Below are 23,647 nucleotides of genomic sequence, written 5' to 3'. Positions count from 1 at the left end.
AAAAAAAACCTTTTGTGACATTTAAGCATAGTTATATAATACAAATTTTCATATTGGACAAGTTCAAAAATGTGTGTCTCATTCTGCATCATTAGTCCATCACTTCTATATCAGGAGAGAGGTAACATTTTTCATCATCAGATGGAACCATGGACTATAATATATTTTAAACTACTCAATCTCAGCTCAGGCTTTCTCTTTCTTTGGAGGGAAAATATAAGTGTCCCTTAAAAAGCAAAACAAAACAAAAAAAATCAAAACCAGATTATTTTTTGTTTGGAAACAGCAGGGAGAGAGAGAGAGAGAGAGAGAGAGAGAGAGAGAGAGAGAGAGAGAGAGAGAGAATATTAGCTCTGGACTCAGAGGACCTAGGTTCAAATCTTCATTCTGACATGACCTGGATTTAAGTTTATTCATTTGTTAAATGAAAGGGTGAGATTAGATGGCCTCTGATGGGCCTTCCAGTATTTGTGATTAGCACCCATTACCTTGGTATCTCCCCAAGACCTTGAATAACAGAGCTTTTCCCGTAAGGGAAGATGCTTTGATTTTTACTAGCATAAGAAGCCCCCCCCCCTCCAGACTAGGGGACTCAATAAACAGAGGTAGATTAGTAACCCTTCTATGATTTAATACTAAAATTCTATCAAATGTAGAGACTAATTATGTATGTAGAGGCTAATTAATTTGTCCAGGGTCACATAATTAGTAAGGGCCCAGGATAGGATTTGAATTTAAATTTTCCTGAATCTTTAAGCCTAGATCTCTGTCTCTTACAAGACGCTGCCTAAAGTGGGTACTTAACAAAAGGCTTCAAATAAATAAATTCCATAGAGATTTTTCATACATTGAATGTGACATATATTTTGTCATTGATATAAACTTTTTTTACATTTCCTAGAAACAGCAAAAATCCCATTATAGTATAGTATTGTGGAAAGTTTTTAATATAAGAACACCAACTGGAGGGTTTTTAATTATATATTTTATTTTTCCCCAATTACATATTAAAACAATTTTAAAATATTTTTTACATTTTGAGTTCCAGATTTTATCTCCTTCCCTCCCTTTCTTATCTCCCTGAGACAGAAAACAATCAGATATAGGTTACACATGTCCACACATGTAAAACATTTCTATATTCCTGAAAGATTTTAATATTTCCTCAATACCTCAAATTATACTTAAATCAAATTGGAATTGATATTAATGAAATTATTTGAATGTTAAGTCCTTATGATTATATTATAGTTTTAATTTTGTTTTGTCAGTCAGACTTTTGTTTTATAAGTTAATGTTTTCTACGTATAAAGATAATGACACCAAAGCACTGTCAGGAATATATGTCTTAACTTTATTTGTTTTGGTTTTCTCTCCAATGGTGGGGGTGGATTTGCATTGTTTCACCCATATCTTCTCATTCAGTTCCCTATTGACCAATGCCACACATAGCTGAGGTGGCTAGTCTGGATTGTGGGTGCAGCCCAAGCAGAGCAAACTGGCTTGTACAAGGAACTCATCATTGAACTTGGCCTTCCTAGCCTCACACTCTATCCAGCTGAGCTAACCAGTTACACCCTTGAATGTGGTTGAGTTTCATATATCATAAAAAGCCATTTCCATGCAGGCATACAACTCAAGTATGAAGTAATTTTTGGTGGGTATTTTATGAAATCTGTCTCAAAATAAAGAAGATTAACCTCAAACTTTTAATAGTCTCAATAAATTGTAACTTTTCTTTATTAAAAACTCAAGATTTTTAGATTTGATTTGTAAATATAATGAAATACTAGAACTAATTTTAAAGATCAAATTCTTTTATGTGTTGTTTTATGCTTTTATAAATATTCCTAATTCAAGGTAATATTTTAGTAGAGGAAAGACAGGAAAATAGTATTTATTTCCTACTTAGCCTGTTTGGACTGATTAGCTGTGGGAGAATTACTTCCATAGGAAAGGAAAGAAAAGAAAATGCCATTTCATGTTGGCTGATGGAATGGGAATAGTAAAAGCTTAAGAAAAACTGTCAGTGAAAGGGAATGGAGGACAATGTCCTACAAATCAGGTTGTGGGCTGTACTAATAAGGGTGGGGCCCATGAATTGTTCCTTGTTTTTCTAGTGAAACAGATTACAAAATTAGGGTTGATGTACACAGCATTAACCCAAATACCTCAGTCATTATCCTGGGAAGCAACCACAGCCAATATTATTGCCACAATTCTGAAGACTCAAAAAAAAGGAATTTTGGTCACAAAAATTCTTGGCACTATCAAATGGTTCAATATCACATTCTCACATTATTTTCATCCTTAGAAATGACATTTAAAAGGAGACATAGCCATTTAATTTGCCACTACAATATAAGTATATAAAGTTTTTCCATATCACTTGCAGCATCCCCATGTTGTCTCTCCCATTAGAATGTCAGCTCTCTGAAAAGAAAGATTATCTGACTTAACTCTTTGTACTTCTAGAATTTAGCACAGAATCTCATACACAGAAAATAATTAATAAATGCTTTATTCATTCATTTATTCAAATCAACATTTAAAAAAGCTTATTGGAACAGTTTTAAGTCCAAGTATAAATGTGATAAAAGAATTTGAAGACATATCTGAGATATATTAAATACTAATATATCTTAGATAGTTTAGATACCAATACTTACTGGGAGGACTTCTAGGCTGAAAAATATTATATGCATTTTATTTATCTAATTGATCAAATTCTTGTGATCAAATTGAGTGGAATTATTGGGACAGAGTGGGTAGAAGGATAATATATTGTTCTATTGAAAAGAGTATTGGATGGGGCAGCTAGGTGGCACAGTGAATAGAGCACTGGCCTTGGAGTTAGGAGTACCTGGGGCCAAATCCGACCTCAGACACTTAATAATTACCTAGCCGTGTGGCCTTGGGCAAGCCACTTAACCCCACTGCCTTGAAAACAAATCTAAAAAAAAAAGAAAAAAAAAGAAAAGAGTATTGGCTTCCAGAGTTAGATGACATAGGATTTTTTTAAAAAAAAGTCTCTAATGCTTACCCTTTGTGTCACAACCTCAGGTAAGACTTGGGTCTAGGTTTCTATAAAGATGAGGTGTTTTTAAGGTGCTTCCTGATTCTTTCTCCCCCCCCCAGCTTAGGATTTGATATATTATTGTACTGATTGTCTCAACTTAAGAGAGTAATGGAACATATGTTGATAATGCAGATTAAAAAGTCCTATTGTATGTTTTTCCTTCCCCATGTTTGTTAAACATTTACCAGTGAATCATCAGTAAAGGGATGAGGGGTGAGACTCTTTAATGAAGACAAAAGTCAAGAGGGTCAAAAGAAAGATATGTTTAGTTGTTTATTCAGACATATCCAACTCTTCATGACCTCATTTGAGATTTTCTTGGCAGAGATATTTGTTTGCCCTTTCCTCCACTCATTTTACAGATGAGGAAACTGAGACAAATAGGGTTAAGTGACTTTTTTAGATCCCTTCTAATTTTGGTCTGTGAATTTCTTTATGATGGCACAACATGAAAATTCATAGCAGTAGGAAAGGGAGCTGGCTGAAAAGTAGATTCATAAGGTCTACCTTTTTTTCATATATTAGGATTTTAACTTTAACTGTTATTGGAACTTGAACTAATATACTATACTATGTATGAATATTTGGTTGCTTTTCACCAGAATAGGAGTATCACAAAATAATAGTACTCATTACTAAATGTATTTTTCTTAGGTGAAGACAGAAATTGCTAACTGGAGAAAAAAATCCAGTACCTTTCAATAACTATGAAGTAACAGGAGTAAGTAATATATCAGCAGTGCTGGCAAAATTGTGAAGTAAACCTGCTGTTTAGGGAGTCTCCTGCTTTGTTCCTTTAGTATTTCCTATATCTCTTTTTTTAAATTCTTCCCAGCTGCTTTAGCATCCTCATGTTGTTCCTTAGTTACTCTACTCTCTCTTGAACCTACACTTGGCCATGACCTCCTGGGGACACAACCCCCTGATAAGCCTGCTCCTGTCAATTTTTTTAGATTAGTTTTATTTTTAATTAAAAGTAATTGATTTTCTCTCCCTCTGACCTATATTTTATTGGAGGAAAAAGAAAAACAAATTCTTGTAACAAATATGCATAATCAAGCCAAACAAATTCGCTCATTGATCATGTTCATTTTTGATTGAGGCTACATGTCTCATTTTGGAAATCTATCACTTCTCGCTATCAGGAGAAAAATAGCATTCATCATCATTCCTCTAGGATCATAAATGGTCATTGCCTTCTTCATGATTTTTTTTAGATTTTTCAAGGCAATGGGGTTAAGTGGCTTGCCCAAGGCCATATGTCTAGGTAATTATTAAGTGTCTGAGGCAGGGTTTAAACTCAGGTACTCCTGACTCCAAGGCTAGTGCTCTGTCCACTGTGCCACCTAGCTGCCCCTTTCTTCATGATTCTTATAACTTTTAATGTTGCTTGTCTTTACAGTAGTGATATAATTGCATAAATTATTCTCCTGTGCCTAGCTGTGTGACCTTGGGCAAGTCATTTGTCCCCATTGCCATGAATTTGAAAAAAATTTAAATTATTTTCCTGATTCTATTCATTTCATTTATCAATTTATAAAAGTTCTCAAAACTGGCTATTTTATATTATTATATTATAAATTATTTTTCTGATTCTATTCATTTTACTCTGCATAAGTTTGTATCTTTCCATGCCATGTATTATTGACATTATCTCTTTCCTCATTTTTATAGCACAATAATATTCCATAACATTCATATACTAGAATTTGTTCAGCAATTTTCCAATTGATGGCGATCTCCTTTTTCCCAAAATAAAAAAAAAATACCTTTCCAGAATTCCAAAGCTCAGCACAAAGGAAATTGCATTGATCACTGTCTAGTCACAGCAGTTAAGCATGAGTTGAGTAAAAAAAAACACAGAAGATATTTCTATCTTAATATGTAGTTGTGGCTATATTATTTGACTAGGGTTGCAGACCTGTTTTATCATTGTTGGCTATTGATATGTAGATAGAAAAATCAAATTTGAATACCAAAAAAACATTTGTTTGTTTTATGGTACAGAAACATATATGATCAGCTCACTTTATTTTGAGATTTAAAAAAAAGATAGTTCCTGTGAACTGCTGACTCTTTGGAAGCAGCAATTACAGTAATCAGTCCTCACATGCATATATGCACTAACACTGTCAGTTTGTCCTTCTCAGTCAACAAATTCTGACATGTTGTCATATAGAATCTATACAATTTGATGAAATAAAAAAGATCCTCATATTCAGAAGGCTAGGAATCACACTTTTAAAAATCTGTATTTAAAAAATACAGATCAGTTATATGAGGGAAGGAGAAGGAAGAAAAAGAATTAGAGAGAGAGAACCATACACAGAAGGGGAAAACAACATCTAGAGAGAATAAAGAAAGGGAAAACCAAAGTTAAAAGGGCATGTTGAAGAAAGAGTTTAATTAAGTGTTGGATTCAGTATTAGACAAGCATTCTGTTCTATTCACCCAGGTAGTGAAATACATGCTCACTCTCCAAAGGCTCAAATCCTTAAAAATCTATCATGCCCCAGGGACTTCTCTTCAGAGATAAATATTGATTCTGTTTAATGACCAACTTTGGACCTAAGGAAAATTGAAAAAAATGTGATGTGCTCCTTTTTTTGCAGAGATGGGGACTATTTTGTGGAAAACTGTATGCTCTCAGATACCATTAGTATTTGTTTGATTTTTCTGCACTGTTGCCCTCCCCTCTTTCTAAATTGGTAAAAGAAATTCTAGATTGGTAAAAGAAAATAGTGACTAAATGGGGGGATAAATGAGGGGAAAGGGGTTGCATGTGATGTTTTCAAAAAGATTGCTCTTTAGTTGATTAGTTGTGTCTGACCTTTCATGACCCTATATTTGGGGCTTTCTTAGCAGAGATAAAGGAGTATTGTGTCATTTCCTTTTCCACTTCATTTTACAGAGGAGTAGACTGAGGAAAACAGGATTAAGTGATTTCACCAAGATCATGCAGGTAGTAAGTATCTGGGGCTGGATTTGAACTCAGGAAAATGAGTTTTCCTGACTCTAGCTCTATGTCACCAATAATTTTTCATGTCCATAGTTCAACATACTTTTTGTCTAAAATCATTGATGATCATTGTATCTATAGGGAAAAAATGAGAAATGGCTCAGGAGTCAGAGGACCTAAGTTCAAATTCCATTTTTCATGCTAACTACATTTGTGACCTTGTACAAATCACTTAATCCTAGTTTCAGTTTCTTCATCAATAAAATTAGGAGCTAAAGTGGATTAGATAGTATCTGGGGTACCTTCCAGTTCTAAATCTATAAACATATATAAATGAAAATGAATACTTTGGATATATATATGCATACATGTGTACACACAAATATATACATTTGTAGATGAATAGATAGATGGATGGATAGAAGTTATTGATTTGTTTTTCACTTGTGTCTAAATCTTCATTTGGGATTTTCTTGGCAGAGATACTGGAGTATTTTGCCATTTCCTTCTCCAGCTCATTTTGCAGATGAAGAAACTGAGGCAAACTAGATTAAGTCACTTGCCCAGGGTTGTACAGCTAGAAAGTATCTGAGATCAGATTTGAATTCATTAAGATTGACTCTAGGTCCAACACTCCAACACTCTATACACTGAGTCACTTAACCATCCTGTCTGTCTGTCTATCTATCTATCTATCTATATTTTTTAAGAGAATAAAAATTGACAACTTAAAAAACCCTAAGCACCATGGTAACAACTGATATGCTATGGAAATAGTTCTGTTTTTATAACAGTAAGGTGGGATTCTACTGCTCTCCTGCAAATATTTGTTCATACTTCATTGAGCATTGTTAACTGAACTAAATACAAATTTAGGCTCAAGTGTGGATGGTTTTAACTAGCTAAGTACTGTGTCTGTGAGGTAAGCAGTATCCTCTCAGCATCTGGGCCAACACCCTTTGCTGTGTCCACCAGAAAAAAAACAATAAACAGCCTTCATGCTTTACCCACTTTCTACTCAATTGCCTTGTCTAAAGTGGCATTTATAAAAAGATTTAGAGACAACTAAGTGGCATTGTGGTCACAGTGTAGGACCTGAAATCAGAAAGATCTAGGTTCAAATCCTGTCTCATATATTTTCTAATTGCCCAAAACTACTTGCCCAGTCTACTTGCCCACTTTTTCCAAGTCTCAGTTTCCTCATCTGCAAAATGAGGATAATAGTAACATCTATTTCTTGTCAGTATTGTGAGGTCAAATGAAAGAATATATATGTAAAACACTTATCAAGCCTTAAAGCTTTATAAAGACAGACAGATCTATGTGACTGATCACATGAAAAAGGATTCACCAGAAAGTTCATTTAATAGTTTAAAAAAGTACATTTAAAACCTGATTCAATTTACAAATATCTAATCCCACATAATATTTCTGCAATGCATCTGTTAACTAAAGAATTATCTACCTGTACTTTAATTCCATAAACCAGAGGTTTCCCCTAAACTTGCTTTATGCTTTGCTTATAGGTGCTAGAAAAGTTTAGGAACACTCAGATGTGAAATATAAGATGTGTGCAATTTAAACATATTTATAAACTCCATATTCATTTGTTCATTACTGGATAATTCTCATGGATTATCTGGTTTCCTTGAAGAGAAAACTAAATCTAAGGCGCTAATTCTTCTTTTTAGAACACTAGCATCATCAACCCAGTATTATAAACATTTATTAAGAGCCTACTGTTTGTAAGGTATTATGGAAGGCACATAATGAATTGAGATGGATGGTCTAGCCTATGCTCAGAAAATCATCATTTAGCTATGTCATTTTACTATTCTAGATTCTATACTTTCCTATGATCTAGCTACATTCAAAATGATTTAAATATACTTGGGGATTTCCCATAACTTTTATTACTTAATTTATGTTCATCTTATCTCCCCAAACTGGATTGTACAGCTGTGCTGAATTGATATCTTATATTTCTGTCCCTTCATGTCTCTCAGTTTATTCACCAGTAAAATGATGTTGGACTAGTTGACCTGTAAAGTTTCTTCCAAGTCCATGATCCTTTGATGGTTCATAGCTAGAATTGTGTTGAACAATAGTAGAACTTAAAAGATTCATTGATGGACTGATTATTTTTCAGTTGATGGACTCTTTTTAGACTGGAAGTACTAGGTGCCAGATGACTTATCCTCGATTCACACTAAATTTTAGAATGTTACTTTACTTGGGGGAAAGCAATCCCTATTATTAGAAAGGAAAGCGTTAAGATAACATGGGATTCTGAACAGATGTTTCTGCTTCTCAGGGAGAGGTCAGAGTTGTGAGTGCAAGAGCTTTCTATGGAGGACAAGTGGAAAGGGCAGAAAAAGGTAGGCATTCTTCTAACCCTCTTGATTTTGGTCTTTATTAAAGTCTAGATTTCATCATTTTGTTTTTTGGTTAAATAACAAAATGAACAACTTGGAAGACCTGCTTGTCAAGGGTTGATGACATAGGAGTAAAACAAAGAATCTGTGAGCTCGACTTTGTTGGGCGAGTGAGTCTTCCCTTTTGCACTAACCAAAGTTCACCCATGCAATGTAATGGACCTGGTGACACATGATTTAATTCATAAATCACTTGACTTTTCAACTCAAACTGTGGCCTCATGGTATTTATTTCTGTGATATGTGTCTTGAGTGAAAATACTTAACTGGAAGTATATTGTTTCTGAAACTGTTTAACCAGCGAATTCTCTTCTCTTTTCTCCATATGTGGAAACAAAATTAGTGTTTTGGTAAATGGTCAGATAACCCTGTTTATTCTTTGAAATATAAAATATTTCTCCTGTGGGGTAGTTCTTGATGGGGGGGAAGTATCCCACAGATCCCTGAGGAGTAAACTTAGGAAGGAAACTTAGCAGAAGGTAAAGGCTTGTTAGTTTTGTCTCATTTGACTCAGCTAACAATTTGGTGAATGTACCTTGTAGTTCCATGTCAACATTCTGTTATCTTGGAAAAAATGAAGGTATTGTGTGTTCCAGGTAGTTTGACATAAGTGGGTCCATCATTTGGTAAACATTTATTAAGTGTCTTTCATTCTACAAACTGCTGGGTTCCAGGGATATAAAGACCAAAACCAAAATAAAACAAAATAAACAAAAAAACCCTGCCCCAAGGAATTTACATTCAATTTTCGAGGTATAAAACTTGTAGGGGAGTGATAGTTAAGGAAGGGAGTTTTTACTCTAGGTCAGAAGTTCTTAACTTTTGTGTCTGTGTGTGTGTGTGTGTGTGTGTGTGTGTGTGTGTGTGTTCTAGACTCCTATGGCAATCTGGTATGGCCAATGAACTACTTCTCAGAAAAAAATGTTTTTAGTACATGAAATAAAATACGTAGAATCACAAAAGAAACCAATTATATTGAAATATAGTTATCTAAGGGACAACTAAGTGGCACAGTGGATATAGCACTGATCCTGAAATCAGGAAAACTCATCTTCATGAGTTCAAATTCAGTATCAGATACTTATGAGCTGTGGGATCCCGGGCAAGTCATTTAACCCTATTTCCCTCAGTTTCCTCATCTATAAAATAAGTTGGAAAAGGAAATGGCAAACCACTCCAGTATCTTTAGTAAGAAAACCCCAAATGGGGTCATGGAGAGTCAGACATGACTGAAAATCAGCTAAACACACACATAGTTACCAAAATATTTTTAAAAACAAATTTCTGAATTCCATATCTAAGCAGGCATAGGGATTGTGAGCAGAGCCATAGATGGATCAATAAAGGAATTATTAAACATTTACTATGTGCGAGATTGTCAATTTTAGCATAATTGTTGAGGAAAGAGGTTGATATGTGTGGGACATCAGGGCAAGATAACTGCTCTGAGTAAGCATCGATGACCTCATAGATGACTGGCTAGAATATGAAGCATGTCCTGGGGCCAATTAAATAGAGTAGAGGTAAGTTAATTGCAAAATAGTGAAAAAATCTATAGCAGAATTATTAATCCACAGAATGTTAGAATATTCAATCTCAAAGAAACTTTAAAGACCATATTATCCAACATTCTCATTAAGTCAAGGAATCTCTAAAGACCAAAAATGTGTATTTCCCACATTAGGCAAGGGCACTCTTATCACAGCCTATGGTAGATCTGGGATAGTGTTGATTGGTTGGTTGTTCTTGTCCTCATAGATGAGGGTACACCATGCTGGGTGGTCCCTGTGCCAGTGGCCCCCATGCTGTATAATCAGTTCTAAATTATTCAATGAGATCTTCAGGGTATCTTGGTATTGCTTCTTCTGACCCCATGTGAGCACTTGCCCTGTATGAATTCTCTATAAAATAGTTTGTTTTTTAGCAAGTGTACTTCTAGCTTTCTAATAGTCCATCGTAGTTGCACTCTCTGTAGTAATATTGGAATGCTGGGCAGTTTAGCTTGAGAAAGGACCTCAGTGTCTGCTGTCTTCTCCTGCCAGGGGATCTTAGTTTCCAGACATGGTTCCAGTAATATGTATGTGTGTATATATATACATATATATATATATATATATATGTATATATAAACAACAATTCTGTAGACCTTCAGTTTGATAGGCAATTTAATACCACTTCTCTCCCATACATCCATACATTCTTTCGGAGTCTCACAAATACTGAGCTAGCTCTGGAAATGCAAATGTCAACCTCATTGTCAGTGTGAACCTTCTTGGAAAGGACACTGCCAGGGGAAGTGAACTTGTCCACAGGACTCAAAACTTCTCCGTTTGCTGTAATAGATGGTTCTACATATGGATGGTGTGGTGCTGGCTGATGGAGCACATGTGTTTTCTTGGTGTTAATTGTTAGACCAAAATAAGCACAAGTAGTAGAGAATCGATCCATACTTTGTTATAGCTCATCTTCAGGGGCTGCAGTGAGGGCACAATCATCTACAAACAGAAGATTATGCACCCACACTCTCTCTACTTTGGTCTTGGCTTGTAGCCTTTTCAGGTTGAAGAATTTGCCATCAGTGCAGCAGCTGACCTTGAGTGAGGTCATATTCATCCTCAGTGAAGAGGTTTGATAACATAACTGAATACATCATACTAAAAAGCATGGTAGCAAGGACACATCCTTGTTTCACTCCACTGATAACTGATGATGATCACAAGAGCTTTGTCCACTATCCAGAACCCAGGTATGCATGCCGTCATGGAATTGACATGCAATACTGATGAACTTCTCCAGGCAACCAAGTTTTGACATAATTTTCCATAAACCCTCATGACTAATGGTTTCAAAGGCGTTGGTCAGATCTACAAATGTTTCACATTGTGGGTTGAGTTCTGGACTCAGAATCAGTTAAAATCTGAATTCAAATCCTTCTTCAGACACTAACTATATGACTCTGGACAGATCGTTAAAATACTTCTGCTGACTCAGTTTCTCCATCTACAAAATGGGGGGTGATAATAGCATTGATCTTGTAACGTTTTTAGAATCATATGAAGTAAAGTAGGTAAGATGTTTTATAAACCTTAAAAATATTTATAAATGCTCGATACTATTATTTCTTTGGTTAAGGAGATCCCTATATATTAGTACATGTTGATTACTTTTTCTGGTGCTTATAACCTCTAGAGAGTTGTATATGTTAAGTGACTTGTTCAGGGTCACACAGTCAGTAGGTATAAGAGGCAAGAATATGACGTCATCCTCTCTGTGATTCTGATAGTGCATGCATGTGTCTTGATTCAGAATCCAAAATGGAATTTTCTTCATGGAAGGTAATATAAAATACACTTGATCTTAGCCAAAAGGCCGAGAAGCGATGGTAATACAAAATACAAAGCAGATATCACACACCCATACACAATAGACACAAGTTAGCATTTTTGTGGGAGTATTACTTTCCCTGTGTTCTTATTTGAGAATCTTTTCTCCTGGCTGTCCTTAGCATTACCAGCAGTACCTCATATGTTCCTTGTGAGATTTTGTTTCTTTAAACATCCAAAAAAAAAAAAAAAGAATGGGCTAAGGGGCAGCTGGGGGCACAGTGGATAGAGCACTGGCCTTGGAGTCAGGAGGACCTGAGTTCAAATGTGACCTCAGATACTTGATAATTGCCTAGCTGTGTGACCTTGGGCAAGTCACTTAACCCTGATTGGCTCACATCCAGGGCCATTTCCAATTGCCCTGACTCATATCCAGTCACTGGACCAGATGGCTCTGGAGAAGAAAGAAGTAGCACAAGTAGTAGAGAATCCCCCCCACCACCACCATCAAATCCAATCCAAGTGCTTGTTATGGCATCACCTCCCTGATGTCATGGTCTTTTGAAAATGAAGGACAAACATTATTACATTGATTAGGGCTGAAAGAGATCTCAGAGGTTATCTAATCCAAGTATGACTAGTATCATGGATGGAGGCAGACTCCATCTGGACATTTCCTGCCCTCGAGCTGCACCCTCCTCTTTCTTCCCCTCTTTTCCACTGCCCTATTGGCTTCCTGCTCTGTGATTTTACAGTCAACAGCCTGGTGATGATACATTTCATTCTGCATTAAGGAATTTGAGTTACTGTTCTCATTAAATGTCACAGGTAAAGGGCACACTGATGTAAGACATATTCGTTATTTTTTTAGGTATTTTTGCAAGGCAAATGGGGTTAAGTGGATTGCCCAAGGCCACACAGCTAGGCAATTATTTAGTGTCTGAGTTCAGATTTGAACTCAGGTACTCCTGACTCCAGGCGGGGTGCTTGATCCCTGTGCCACCTAGCTGCCCCCATATGCGTTATTAATGCTGAAGGGTTGTCTAAAGACTCCAACACCTGTGGGTCCAAAATACTGCCAATTGAAAGTTCCCTCCTCAAACTTTGACCAACAGTTTGTCATGAAGTCCTTGCAGGTGAACCACCAGCATAATTGTGAGACAGACCATTTGTCTTGCCATCATTCTTCTTCTCCACACTCCTTCATCGATTCAGTGTCCACACATGACTCAGAGCATTCCCAGGGACCACACATAGCTCAGTACACAGATGTTGGAGTCACATAGCTATTAATGGTAGATGGAGAATAGAAACTATAGCACTGTAGTGCCATTATACTTTTTTTGGCTTGGCTGTTCTTCATTGATTCTGACTTTATTATGTAGATGATATTTACTCCCTTGGCAGGTAAGTGCTATTATTATATTCATTTTATTATATTTATATATTAAATTTGTCATATTTCTTATGTAGATGATATTTACTCCCTTGTCAGGTAGATGTTATTATTATATTCATTTTATAGATGAGGGAACGGAGGCAATAGAAGTTAAATGACTTTTCTAGGATCACACAGGTAGTAGGTATTTGAGGCTACAATAAACTCCATATTTATTGCCAGACATAACAACTTTGCATTATGAGTGCCAGTTACCTGAATATAGACATGCTGATGTAATCTGAGCTTTGGTAACAAGTATAGACCGCTGAAATTCATTGTTCAATTTACCAGCTGTCAAATAACAAAAGGCTAAAGCAAAAACAATAGCTCAGTTTTGCCCTTTGGTTAAGATGTACTACAGACTGGCAAGCTCCTGGCCCTTAATTGTCAAAGCGTTTCTAATGGTTTAGAAATACTAACCTTAGAATTAAGCATAATAACATAGCTCTTTCTGTCTCTTTGGGATCCTGCAGTACTCAAAGTAAAATGCCATACATGACATGATTTCATTGCTATGTGGTCTTTCCCTCTGTTAACACAGATCACAACCTTCTCAAGACATGGCATGGTCCATCTCTGCATTGCATAGTCAGTCCCCCATGCTTGGAATGTGCTCCCTAATCACCTCTGCTTCTTAAAATCTCATTCTTTTAAATTAATCTCAAAGGTGATGCTGCCTGATACACTGGAAGTCACAAAGGCTGGAGGCAGGATAAAGTGGCTTAGTGTTATAGAGCACCCACTTTCAGTGATTCTACATTGGATGTGACTTCTCAGTTCTGTAACAAAAGGACCCTAGTAAGGCTTCCTAATGCTCTTGATAAGTGACATTAATTAATACTGAAGAACTATTAGAAATTAGTATAGAATAATTTTACATATAAACACATACACACATTTGTGTTTTATGATATCCATGTCCAGGGTAGTGAAAGAGGAAAGAAAAAAGGAAAAAAGAATGATAGTTTTATTATATTTAAAAGGAATAGCAGGTTGTGCACATAATAGATTTATAGTTTCACATCTAATCATATTTTTATTACACTGTTATGGAAACATAGTTGTTTTATTCTATAAATTAAAAATACTATATTTTTTAAGCTTCCCCCTTTACTAATCCACACTCTTTAACTTCTCCCTACTTCCACATCTTTTGGTTGTGTTCAATTAGGAAAAAAAACAAGGAAGAGAAGGTGGAGGTACTATCAAGTTTCATGAGTTAAATAGCAACTCAAGGTGGTACATGAATAGAGCATTGAACCATGAGTAAAGAAGATCTAGTTTAAATGTAACTTCAAATACCTACTATCTATGTGACCCTAGAAAAGTCACTTAACTTCTATTGCCTCAGTTCCCTCATCTGTAAAATGAGTATTATAACAATAGCACTTACCTACCAAGGTTATTGTAAGGACAAATTGAGATAATACTTATTAAATACTCTGCAAACTATAAAATGCTAAATAAACATTAGTTTTTACTAAATATGAAGCAGACATTAAATAGGTGATGAAAATATATTTTGAAACCTTCCTTTAGTACCTTAATGATTCATGTCATTTTATTTAAGTTTGATTTCTTCTTTACTAGAATTTTTAACACTGATAATTCTACCTATCAGAATGATCAAAGTGCAAACATTGACACCTTGATGTTAATGTTCCTTCCTTGTGCCTTCCTTCATCATTCAAATCATGTACAACCTTGTTAATATGTTGTTCCATGTATAATTGACAAATAGTCCTCTGTATAAAACCAGCTTCAAGACAGTGTTGTTGTTAGATGGGTCCTTCCAAGTTAACTGGGATCACAGAGTTGGAAAGATATTAGAGAACATCTGATCCCCAAATTTACAGATCCTCAATAAATAAGCATTTACTAAGGGACAGGGATTATACAAGGAACTTAGGATATGGATGAAAAAATGATAGTCCCCGCCCTCAAGAAGCTTACATTTAATGGAGGAAATGACATTATACAAATACAAATTATAAGAAATAAAAAAAGCTAGATGGCTAGTCCTGGAGTTAGGAAGCCATCTTCCTGAGTTCAAATCTGACCTCTGATACTTACTACAGGGCAATTCACTTAGCCCTGTTTGCCTAAGTTTCCTCATCTGTACAATGAGCTGAAGAAGGAAGTGCCAAGTCACTCCAGTATCTCTTCCAAGGAAATTCTAAGAAGTATTAGAAGAGTTAGAAACAACTGAAAAATGACTGAACAACAAAATATAAAAAATATAAATCCAGAAGAATTTTATTTTTTGAATTAATTTATAAATTTATTTTGAATTTTACAATTTTCTCCCTAACCTTGCTTCCCTCCCCCCTGCCTCCCACAAAAGGCAGTCTGTTAGTCTTTACATTGTTACCATGGTATATGTTGATCTAAGTTGAATGTGATGAGAGAGAAATCATATCCTTAATGTAGAAAAATAAAGTATAACAAAATTACATAAGATAATGAATTTTTTTAATTAAAGGTAATTGTCTTTGGTCTTTCCACAATTCTTTCTCTGGATAAAGATGGTATTCTCCATCACAGATACCCCCAAATTGTGACTGATTGTTGCACTGATGGAATGAGCAAGTCCATCAAGGTTGATCATCACCCCCATGTTGCTGTTAGGGTGTATAATGTTTTTCTGGTTCTGCTCATCTCACTCAGCATCAATTCGTGCAGATCCTTCCAGGCTTCTCTGAATTCCCATCCCTCCTGGTTTCTAATAGAACAATAGTGTTCCATCACATACATATACCACAGTTTATTAAGCCATAACCCAATTGAAGGATATACACTCAATTTCCAGTTCTTTGCCACCACAGACAGGGATGCTATGAATATTTTTGTACAAGTGATGATTTTACCCTTTTTCATCATATCTTCAGGGTATACCAACAGTAGTTGGTATTGTTGGATCATTAGGTATGCACATTTTTTGTTGCCCTTTGGGCGTAATTCTAAATTGCTCTCCAGAAAGGTTGGATGAGTTCACAGCTCCATCAACAATGCATTAGTGTCCCAGATTTCCCACATCTCTTGCAACATTGATCATTGTCCTTTCTGGTCATATTGGTCAGTATGAGAGGTGTGAGGTGGCACCTCAGAGATGTTTTAATTTGCATTTCCCAAAGGAATTTTATAAGGAGGCACTAAAAATTGGAGGAGATTAGAAAATGGCTTTATGAAGAGGTTAGAGTTTGATCTGAGCTTTGAAAGAATCTAATGATTATAGGAGGCAATCAGGAGGGAGAATGCCTGGGCAAAAGCAGGAGATAGGGAATTCAAAAGTTTTTTGTCTCCTATCTCCACACAGGTTGTTCCCCTGGATGATGATCATGAGGACTGAGTTGGAAACAGGGTCAAGGGAACATTGCTATTTCCAGGGATTCTTGGGCTTACCTTCTCAGATTGCTCAGTAGTTAGAGTTGGTAGCAAGAATGGAAGTTCTAGTCTTTTTTTTTAAAAGCAACACTTTTTTCCCCCATTTCCATTTACTTTCCCCTCTCACTCATACTCCCATCACAGGAAAAGAAAATCAAATCCCTTAGAACAAATACATTGTCTAGCAAAATAAATCCCTACATTGACTATGTATTTAAAATATTTCTTATTCCCTATCAGGTAGTGGGTAGTATATTTTCTCACCTATCCTCAGGAATCATGACTGGTCATTAAGATGATCAAAATTATTTTGTCTTGCAAAACTTGTTTGTTTTGGCAGCTTTGTTAATGCCTTAACCATACCCCTCATTCTTCCTTCCCTCTGTACTAGTTTATACAAGTCTTCCCAAATTTCTCTGAAAACAGACCCTTCATCATTTCTTATAACATTGCAATATTCCATTATATTAATATTCTCTGATATATTATCATTCCTCAATTTATAAGCACCCCCTTAATTTTCAGTTCTTTTCATATTAGGATTGTTTGCCTTAGTGATAACTTTGCAAACCAGGATAAAATCAGACCTAATGTTCAGGGGAGCACCCTAGCCTCTTGAAATCAGTTCTGTTCTTTTTTCAGATCTGAGGGAAAATAGTTGTTGAAAGAGCAGTGATGATGGTGATTTGACACAATCTGAAAAATCACTTGTAAGATATGTTTTTGTGGGTAATTCCCTTCATGTATGAAATGGGTCAAATTTATACTGCATTTCTTCTTATTGTTTATATTCTGTGATTCTAGGGGAATTGAGACCATTTTAAAATTAGAATAAAGTAAGGCCAAATTAAAATTAAAGAACAAACAGAAGCAAAAGTGGGAGATTAAATTCCTTTGTGATTTATTAGAAATGAAAAGAGCTAGAAAGTAGTTGGGTAAGGGAGAAGAAGATGCTGAGAACATAAAACTCATAATAAGCCTTCCTGTTTGGAATTTGTTTCCAAGTCAAATTAGAGAATTTGTTTATTCTGGTTTGTTTTACTCAAAAATATTTAATATCCTCCAGAACAGACCTTCTAATCTATGCTAAAGAGTATTGGGGAAGAGACTAATAGAAGATGTTGGAAGATTCCAAGATGGCCCTCATGGTAGCAACTGCCTGGTTCTCTAAAATAAACTGAAATAAACTGGGTGACTTCCTGCAGAGCAGTTGACCCTCTCTTAATCTTTACTTGATGGAATGAATTGAAGAGAAGAAGGAAAGTAAAAATTCCAAAAAGGATACATATCTTACTTTTCAATTCAACTAACATTTTCTGAATGCCTACCTTATAAAGATGCATGCTGAGATAGGTTATTTTTGAAAGTATTCTTGGCACCCATTTGTTTTTCCTTCCTAAATAATTTATAAGCTCCTCAAGGTTCAGGGCTGAACCTCCTGTTGCTTCATCTTTGCTGCATCTGCTATAGTAGATTGATTTGACTAAGATGTCAGCTCTGTCCAAAGAAGCTTTGGGGGCATGCCAGGCTTTCAGGACAATTTTTGGATCTCTGGTTTGAGGTGCCCATTGTCTGATTTCACTTGATCACCAAAGGGTTCTGCCATTAGAAGGTTGCAAAATCTTATTTCTTTACCTTTGCTCTTTAGAAAGGCATTCATTCCTCATGCAGTCTTTCTACTGATTTTCATTAATTGAATAAGGAATGGGTTGATACTAGAAGAATGAGGGAAAATGTCTGAGTATCATTTCTATTTTATCCCATTTCTAATTTAGGTAGGGAAAGTTTTGCAACTCTGGTACAATAGAAGAGGACAAAGGAAAAATCCTAAAGTATATGTTCAATAGCTTATTCCACAATACCTCATGATAATTTCTTTCAGAGGCTCTAGTTGTTCAGTGGATAGAGCACTGAGCCTGAATTCAGGAAGATCTGAGTTCAAATGTGACCTCAAATCACTTACATAAATGACCTTGGAAAGTCACTTAACTAATCTGCCTCAGTTTTCTCATTCTGTAAAATTGGGATAAAAAGAATACCTATTTCTCAAGTTGCTTTGAGATAATATTTATAAAGGGCTCAGTACAGTGTCTGGCAAATGGTAGGTGCCTAATAAATGCTCATTTCATTTTTTCTTTCTTTTCTTCTTTCCTTTTTGCTTTCCTTCCTTTCTTTCCTCTTCTTCCTCCTTACTTCTTTCTATCTTTCTTCCTTTCTTTCCTTTCCTTTTCCTTACTTCCTTCTGACAATCAGAAACAGACCTCCACTAAAGTCCCGCTCTAACACTTTACTGCCCTAAAGTACTTTGCTCATTTTATCTCAGTTAAATATGTGTGTATGTATATGTAAACAAATATCAGAGGTGCACTAGAGCAAGCACCTACTTAACAAATACAAGTCAACTTTTAAATTTCCAGTATGAGCATTTATACATTGGAATTTGGCAAACATTAGAAATCAAGGCTTGAATTATTAAATGTTATTGATTGTCTAGATTTAAGAAAATGATGGAAAAAGTGCTACTCATGCAGATTAAATTTAAAAGTATATTTTGTGTTTTGGGGGAGTAGGTGGTAAAACATTTACCAGAACACCCCTAATAGATTGCTAGCTAGATGAAAAGACAAATAAATAAATAAATGTGTGTATGTAAATATTTGTATATCTTTCTATCCTAGTGTATTTAGACTATGTGAATATGTCTAGCATTTTAAAACTTACAAATAAAAAAGCCTATTTTCATCTCCTTTGACAAACAAAGGCAGGGACTCTGAGCTCTGCATATGCATCAGACTACAATTGTTTGAGACATGGATCAGTGAGAAAGACTCACTGGAGATTATATTTTTTCCTGAGATCTTAGTAAGACCAATTAATGATGTATAAGATAGGTAGATAGAGTCAGATAGATGGATGTATGGGTAGATAGACAGGTGAATAGATAGAAATATATATGATATAAATGAAATATAAAATGCAAGAGGTAGCCACTTGGATATCATTCTTCATGAGAGACTTCATGTAGGAGGTAATTCATTGACTAATAACTAATATTTATCCATCCCTTTAAAGCAGGCATTCCTGAGAACAATCCACCTTTTAAAGCAAAGAGTAAAGAGTTTAAATCTCTTATTCCATCTGTGTGAAGACAGGGTGGAAACTCTCACTTCTGACATCAACTGGTGACATATTTGATTTCTCTATCTCTCCATTCAACAATCTATCATCTATCTAATATGAGTTATTCTTATTTAGATGTTATGTAAAAAAGTAAATGTGTTTAGAGACTCTGGTCCTCATCAGTCTTACTCATCATCTATATCCTGTTGCACAGGTTGATGTGAGTGAGCTTGGAAGACTGAAATTGTGAAACTCAGAAGTCTTTGTTTGACAAGAAGACAACAGATTTTGGAGGCTCTGGTGATTTCTCATCTTGCCAATAAGGCCTGAATGATAACTGGCTGATGAACATCCTTTGGTTAGGGCAATAATATTCTGAAACTGTTCTGAATCTCTAGCCCCTCCTTTGAAGGTACACAGAATGGCCTTTCCCATTCGAAAGCCTTCTGCTTGAGAACTGAATGTTCAGAAGAAGGAATATTCAGATCTTAGACTCTGCCAAGCTAAATTGAAACTTCCTCATTTTTTATTTAGTCCTTCATGTGATTGGATTTTCTATACATGGAATTTGATATTGCAAGCATTTAGTTATCACCATAATCTCCTTCCCTAGTTCCCATTACACATATAGTACTTATGAAAGGAGCAGAAAGCAGGATGGAATTTCAACTAAAAGATTCCAGACCGTAGAGCATTATGAAGAACTTTCTGCAGTTAAGGTAGTTGGAGCATTGAAATGAAATGAGATATTAAAGGATGCATTCCCTGATGAGTAAGATGGCTATCAATCTGTCCAAAGTATATTAAGAAAACCTCCATGTGAAGATGAAGAAAAAGACTACTCTTTGTTTCTTTGCATCATGTCACCTTGACAGGTTAAAAAGTTTGCATTTCTCTTTTGATATTTTGGCTCATGGGCACATATTATGCTTTCCTCCCCCTCCTTTCAAAAGACTTGAAGCCCAATTTTAATGTTTTGAATGGAAATTCTTCAGCCCTGCTGAGCTGTAAAACATTTTACCTTAGATATCTTCAGGTTACCTAAAACTTTTCTCTCCTAACATATATATTTTGGAAAATATACAATAGTTTAACTTAAAATACCTGAAGCTAATTTAACTTAGTGTTCATTCTCCTTTAAAAAGTCAGCCAAGAATCATTTCTCAAGTGCTTACTATCTCCAGGTTCAAGGGGCCTTATTTAGCTCTACCGGCATTTACTAAGCTACAACTACTGGAAAGACACTGTACTATGCATCAAGATAGAAAAATAAAACAGTTGTTTGTAGGCCCCCAAGGAAGTTGCATTTAGACAGGGGGTACACAACAAGAAAATAAGTAATATAAGCAAAGCAATTTCAATAGCATAGATTGGCAATAACACCAAGTTGGATGGGGGGTGAGGGAGGCATCATGTAGAATAGGAGGTGAGATATTTAATAATATTTAATGTTTATATGTTCCTTTTAAAGGAGGCTTTCCTCACAAAACCGAAGTTGATGAGGCAGGCAATAAAAATATTTTATTTGTTTCATCCAGAACTGTGATTTCCTCAGTGTGGGGGACTCCCTCATTCTCTATGTGGAAACTTTGCTGATGCAGATAGGTAACTTTCTAACAACTTACTCTTAGTTGAGTGGGGGTGCTTGGAAGTTTAGTGACTTGCCCAAGATCAACCAGATTGTATGTGTTCAAGGCAGGATTTGAATCCAGGTCTTCCTGCCCCCAGGACTCTGTTTACTACTGCATCTCATTATAAGGAGGAGTGACCCTTTTTGCCAATGAGAAAAAACATGGTGGAGAAGAGGCTTGCCTTTTCCAGTGTCATACAAAAGTGATCCAAGTCAGGGTCTCACTTCAAGTCTTTCCATTCCAAGGTAGGTTCTTCCTTCCTCTACTCTACTTAGACCTTTAAAAGAATGCCCATTTCTGACACATTCCCCAAATGAATTTGTCTTAAATTATTACCTTGAAGGCCAATTGAAAAGAGATTATTTTGTGTAAATATTCTTATTTAAAAATGAATGAAAGGTGGGAAAAGCATAAACCAATATTTCAGGAAGACTGTTTACATACCAATATTTCCTTTCTTTCTTTTGTGTTGTGGCTGTTTGAAGAGAAACATCCCAATTTAATGGAATCAACCAATGAACCAGCTAGCATTTGTCCTTGACTAAAGATTGCACACGGTGAGATGCTCACATAAGCTGTTTTCAACACATTCAAGCGCCTTTGTGAGACTTTATGTCTCTACCTTTTTTCTTCACTATTGTTTTTATGATTAATTTAAGTTCAATGTGTTAGACTAAGCAATAAGGATGGAAATACAAAATTAAACATTCCCTGTCCTCAAAAAGTTTATATTCTACTAAAAGAGTACAATATCCATAGTGGGAAGACCAATTGGGAGACTTTACAGCAACCCTGGTGGCAGAAAGTGAATAAGGTATTAACTAATGTATTGGATTAGAAAGGAGATGGACACAAGATTTGTTGAGTAGTTAAAATTGGCAAGTGCTATTAATTGTTTGGATATAGAGTTTGAGAGAGGAGAAGAAGCTGAGAATGACTCTTGGGCTGAGAATCAGGATGACTGGAAGAATGGTGGTATCATCTATAGGCTATTTGAATAGGGAAGAAAAGTTCCATTTTGGACATCTAGAGGTTGAGATATTTGGTGACAATTGTTGTTATTGTTCACTTGTGTCCAACTTTTTATGATCCCATTTGGAATTTTCTTGGCAAAGATACTGGCAAGGTTTATCATTTCCTTCTTGAGTTTGACAGATGAGAAAATTGAGGTAATTAGCATAAGTGATTTGCCCAGGGTCAAGTGAGTGATGGAGACCAGATGAGTCTAACTCCGGGTCTGTGCACTAGGGTACCACCTAGACCTTATTGGATAATTAGTTGATTCTAATAGAGGGACAAGATGGCATTTGAGCTCAAGGTAATTTGGGGATAGCATATCAATAACTAGGAGAATTGAAGGAAGTTTCATATAGGCAATGACAGCTAAATCTTGAAGAAAGCTAGAGACTCAAGAGTAACTTAATGAGTGGTTAGATACCTATATTTTTTCTGAGAACTGCATCTATTCTTTAACATTGTCTTCCAGAATCAGCACCTAAAGTGACATAAGGTTGTGGAACGGGAACTTTTTCACTCTTTCACTGTGTCTGTCTCTCTCTCTGTCCCAATGAGGCTCTTAAGTCCCATTGTCAGAATTCCCTCTTACCTGGTTTAGGAAGAAGCTTTAGTGCAATGTGTGGCCATCAGTCCTGTTCTGATTAAATTTGAAAAGGCTTCATCCTGTTCGGAACAGCGGGGAGAAGTTGTTTCAGCTGTCAGGGGCTCTGTGCTAATGATGACTTTGCTCACCAGAAACAGCTGGGGGTGAGCAAGGGCAGGAGGGCTTAAAAAAGAAGCATAAATCTTTTAGAGTGGAAAATGTTAGTAGAGTTTGAGACATGATCAATTGACTAGACTACTGCCAAGAAGGAAACAATAGACTCATTAAGCCAATAATTAGTCATAGCTGAGATACCTGTGTGTGTAATCAGTGCTTCAGCAGTAGGTGAGAAGGCTTTCAATCACCTAGATTTGCTGTAGGTAAATGTGAAAATGCATTTCAAAGGTTACACTTGCTCCCTGAGTTTGACGAAGCACCACTGTTCCTGGAAATTTATGCTTACCCAGGATATGTTGGGACCAGGACTATGATTTTATTGGCATGTACGTCTCAAATGAAGATACCCCAACTGCTCATGTTGGTTGGTGCCTTTTCTGACAATCAGAGCCTTGGGAGAACAGAAGTGTCAAACCCAAAGAGAAACAGGGTCACTAAAATATACATAAGGATCCCAGTGAGCCACATAGTGACTTAGAAAACTACAATTAGCACAAA

General features: G+C 35.9%; 1 protein-coding gene and 1 pseudogene across 6 annotated transcripts in view; one reads left to right on the top strand and one right to left on the bottom strand.

Annotated features, from left to right (window-relative positions):
* The window catches only part of RAB27B (RAB27B, member RAS oncogene family), an 85,121-nt gene that overhangs the window by 18,958 nt on the left and 42,516 nt on the right, over positions 1 to 23,647 (top strand). Inside the window, exons 1-2 of one of the 6 annotated variants that reach the window (XM_074206972.1) lie at positions 1,773 to 21,617; positions 21,858 to 21,929. The exons of 1 other annotated variant lie outside the window; for it this stretch is intronic. The gene's annotated coding sequence lies outside the window, so the exon portion shown is untranslated. Of the gene's footprint in view, positions 1 to 1,772; positions 21,930 to 23,647 lie in introns of those variants that run through there. 4 more of the 6 variants (XM_074206974.1, XM_074206971.1, XM_074206976.1 and 1 more) reach the window with 4 other exon arrangements.
* On the bottom strand, positions 11,706 to 11,854 carry LOC141503820 (U2 spliceosomal RNA; annotated as a pseudogene).

Source organism: Macrotis lagotis, chromosome X (assembly GCF_037893015.1).
Source record: "Macrotis lagotis isolate mMagLag1 chromosome X, bilby.v1.9.chrom.fasta, whole genome shotgun sequence".
Taxonomy (NCBI): Eukaryota; Metazoa; Chordata; class Mammalia; order Peramelemorphia; family Peramelidae; genus Macrotis; species Macrotis lagotis.
This window is presented reverse-complemented; position numbering and strand designations above follow the sequence as displayed.